Raw genomic sequence first — 4,290 nt, forward strand, 5'->3', positions numbered from 1 at the left:
ACCGCCCCCGCCCGAAGCCCCGCCCCCCGCAGTAATGCCGCGAGTAGCGGCGCCCCAGTCGCGCTGCCCGGGCTGTGCCGGGGTCTCGCAGCGGCTGTTCCGCGGTGCAGAGCGGATCCAGAGGGAACCCAAACACCGCTGTAGCCCCCGCTCCACCCCTGGAGCAGCCCGCCTGGCTCTGGACGGGCTCCCTGCAGGCCGGTGGCGCTGCTCACAGGACCGCCGAGCCAGCGCGCAGCAGCTCCGGGGGAGCCCCAGGCAGCCGCCGGGCTCGGGGCAGAAGGAAAACGATGAAAATGAAGGAAAATGATGGAAATGAAGGAAATGAAGGAAAACAGTCTCAGTGCCGGAACGTGGCACGGCCGAATGAGCAGGCGATGGGTCCACCTGCCTGGCTCCGCCGAGGGCAGCAGCAGCCGGAGCCCCACTGGGTCTCCCGGGACCGCGGCACCGCTTGGGGCGAGGGCGGACCCGACACAGGCACGGGTGGAGCTGAAACAAAGAGAAAGTCATTCCCCAGCCCACTAAAACGTCTAATTTACTGTGTTTCCTCTCCAGAAACCAGTATTCACACCAATTCTGAGTGACCATCATCACTGTCAATCATCCTAACAGTCACCTTCCAAAACTTTCCAATATTAAATAGGACCAGGAACCTCATCAGACCAAGCAAAACACCATGCATAAGCTACCTCTTGCTTTCCAAATTCACTCCGTCGCAAGTCCATTTTCTAAAGAGAGATCTGGTGAACTACAATTGCAAAAATAAGGTTGTGGGAGATGACTCACTGAAGCACAATCCATAAGAAAAATAGAAAATAGAGAAATAAATATCTAACATAACGGGGCAATTTCACTGAGGCTTTCAACAACTGCTAATATCATAAACCATAATAAAAGGGTCCAGCTGTCCTGACACCAGAGCATACTAACACAGTACCATATGTTGCACATACGTACACTTTGTACATTAACATTTATTGGGTGAATTCAGAAATGATTGCATCATTATCCATGAGAGAAGCAAGCTGTGAGTCTGTGATGGCATTAAAGATATTAGTACATTTTAGAGACTGTAAAAACACCATTGGTCTTCAGACCCAATGACATGAGTCAGAGCCAGATTTCTTACTCAGTTCTGATACTTCTTTTTGAACCTATTTTTACTACAGACTTCTCACTCTTTTGTTTGGGAGATACAGATCTTTTTTCCCTCTTTTAGCAGAAAGATATTTTAAAATATGTTTTTGTAGAGATGTGTTGCGTTTGTGTGGCAACATTTTGGTAGTGGAGGGCTGCAGGTATGGCATCTGTGAGAAGCTGCTGGAAGCTCCCCCCATGCCTGATGGAGCTGATTGCCCACTGCTGCTGGACTATGCTGAGCCCATTGGCAACAGCAGCTGTATTAATGTACTTTAAAAGGGAAAAAAGCCCTGCACAACTGCAGACAGAGAGAGGAGGGAGAATATGTGAGAGGAACAACTGAACCTGGAGTTCTGCTTTAAAACCAGGAGAATCAAACATCCTGTGGGTGTTTGAAGCTCTTAACGTTCCTTTACAGTAAAAATCTCTTTGCAGAGAGCTTGTCTGCAGAAAATGCACACAAATATTTTTGGATGCCCCCTTGTCTCTCATATTACAAGGGTTTGGTCAAAACCTAGGCAGAGGAAATATTAAAATTATCTGAAGAGCACTTATGTCATGCCATATAGGATTTTCCATAAAATAATGCAGTGAGTCAGAACAGAGGAGGCAGGAATATGCCTGGATAACAACTCTTTCTGACCTCAGCAGAGCTCGGGTTTCTCCCTGAAACTGAAGCTAAAACTTACATGTGCAAAAAGGCCTTGTACAGGAACGAATTCTAAAATTAGCTGTGTCTGTTGTGCTTCCTTTTTGTTTCATGAATGAAAAAATAATCACACCAGATCCTAGAAAAGCAAGGATGGAAGCCAAAAGTCAAGGCATGCCAACATCCAGTGTCTGCTGTTCAAAGATCCAGCCAGAAGTCTGAGCAAAGTCTTTACATCAGCTGTAGATAAAAGATTGTGCCATGCTGAGGAGGTGCTGTCTGCTGAAGTATCATCTCATTTTTAATCTTCCTGGGTACAGGTGGATTTCACAAGCTGAGGATTTGGTGTACCAAAGGAAATACAAACTGTATTGCTGATGATGGGCAGAAGCCAGGGGGCTTCTGAGGCGAGGGAAGGGTACATGGACTGGGACAGGCCTCCTGTGCCAGGTGTACCTGACGGCAAAATCACAGAGCATTTCCAAACACCAAAATTCCTGAGCATTTGTCAGGAAGCCATCCTGAATCAAACCCTTGGAGCATTACAGAAACATCCCCGTCACAAGAAGGTGGGACTATGATGCAAACACTGGAAAAAGGCAACATGGCCAGACACACACCTCACCATGAACAGACTGAGTACATCCTCCTCTTGGAACAACACACTGCGCACAGCAGCAACAAAAAGCCACATCAGGTTACACAGCCCACTGCTCTACATGCTCCCACTGCTCCCCACTGGGCATCTGCTGTCCTGATTGCAGGTAACTTTGTCCAGCAGCCAGCCCAGGCCAGCCCAGGCCAGCTCAGGTGTCTCTGCATGGGGCTGCCTGCACAGGCTAAACAAACCCAGTGTGTGAAACACAGAGGTATCAACTATACCATGCTTTGTCCTCTGACAAAACTCAGAGACCCTGGCTGTAAACAAACCCCTGCTCTGCAGGTTTCCTGAGCAGTCTGACTCGTGCCAGGATTCTCCTGGAATGGGCAGAAAGCTTTCTGCTGACAGACTGTTTTGGGAAGTCAGCCCTGTGAGGCCCTGAGCCACTCCAGCGCTGGTGCAGCTGAGCTGAGCAGACAGGGAGGCTGCAGGCAGTCATGAATAACTCAGTGTTATTCAAGGCTGCACCCCTTGGGGACACTGAAGTGCAACAGAGAGAAGTGAAAGGATGGGATTTGTGCCTGAAATTCTGCTGCAGATAATCTAGACAAGAGGTGAGATAAAAACACAGTGTTCAGATGGAAAAGGTCTAGCACACAGAGCGGGACCTCCAGCTGTCCCTGTGCCAGGCTTGGCAGATAAAGCTGGATTCACCAGGATCCTCCCAGGGAGGGACCTGACAGCTCCTGCTCCTATTCAACATAATTATGGTCTGGCAGGGCTCTGAGACGTGCCCAGCTGCACATTCACAAGGCCATTTAAACTTCTGCAAACACAGAAAAAACTGGTAATTGCCTGACTGGCTTATTTAAAACTGTACAAGTGCACCCATACAGAATTTGAAGGGTCTGACTGCAGAGATGGAAAAAGACACATATTCTCCCCTTTTTATTTAAAATTGCATTGCCCGTGTTTTAATTTGATTATCCAGGGATGCCCAAAAGAATCAGGGGATGTAGTGATGCAGACTGCAGTCCTTGCTAAGCATCCAAGGGGCTTGCAGGACATGAGGCAGCTTTTATAAAAGATGTTCTGATATTGTCCCTTGAAATCTGTCAGGGAGCATTTGGGGTAGACAGCTCTGAGGACTGTGACCTCCATCATTTGCATGCAAAGGAGGCAGTGTCAAGGCTGAAATATTTTTTAACCATATCCACATTTCATGGTTTTTAATCAAAACTTGGCCCCTGCCTCAGCAAATGAATAAACTCTTTTGTAAACTTGGCTAGCAGGAATGATGAATCACCCTGTGTTCTCTGTTTGAACTAAGAAGGAAATGCCCTAAATGGCTGGAGCCTGAGGAAGATGCTGATTTGTGCAGAAAGACACATTCCCATCTCCCTGTGTCACCACAGCTGGGGTGTAAGTGAAGTGGAATGCACCTGGGTGGCTGCAAGCAGGCACCTCTGTGCACTGCCCACCCAACCCCTGTGCTCTCCACAGAGCAGTGACTTTCACTAAAAGACTTTGAAGTAACACAGATGACCCTGCCTGAAGGTCAGAAATCAAACTGCAAGGGATTTAAGCTTGTGACACATTTAACATAGGGGCTTGTGGAGGAGAAGCACATTTCCTGCATAATAAATTCCGAGAGGGAATGGGGAAGAGGATTGGGTCATCCCACACTGCACTGGGCAGGCCTCTCTGTGCATGCCCTGGATTTCAACACAGATTCTGTACAAGGCTATGCAGCCAGTGGAAAGGCTCTGTAAGTCATTCCTTCACAGACTGCAGCATAAATCAAATCCAGAAATAGGAAAGGCCAGCCAGTCACATTATTCCTTTTAGGTTTAGAGAAAGATGTCATTAAGAAATATGGGTAAAAGACATTACAAAC

The sequence above is a fragment of the Zonotrichia albicollis genome, chromosome 15, assembly GCF_047830755.1.
Source record: "Zonotrichia albicollis isolate bZonAlb1 chromosome 15, bZonAlb1.hap1, whole genome shotgun sequence".
Taxonomy (NCBI): domain Eukaryota; kingdom Metazoa; phylum Chordata; class Aves; order Passeriformes; family Passerellidae; genus Zonotrichia; species Zonotrichia albicollis.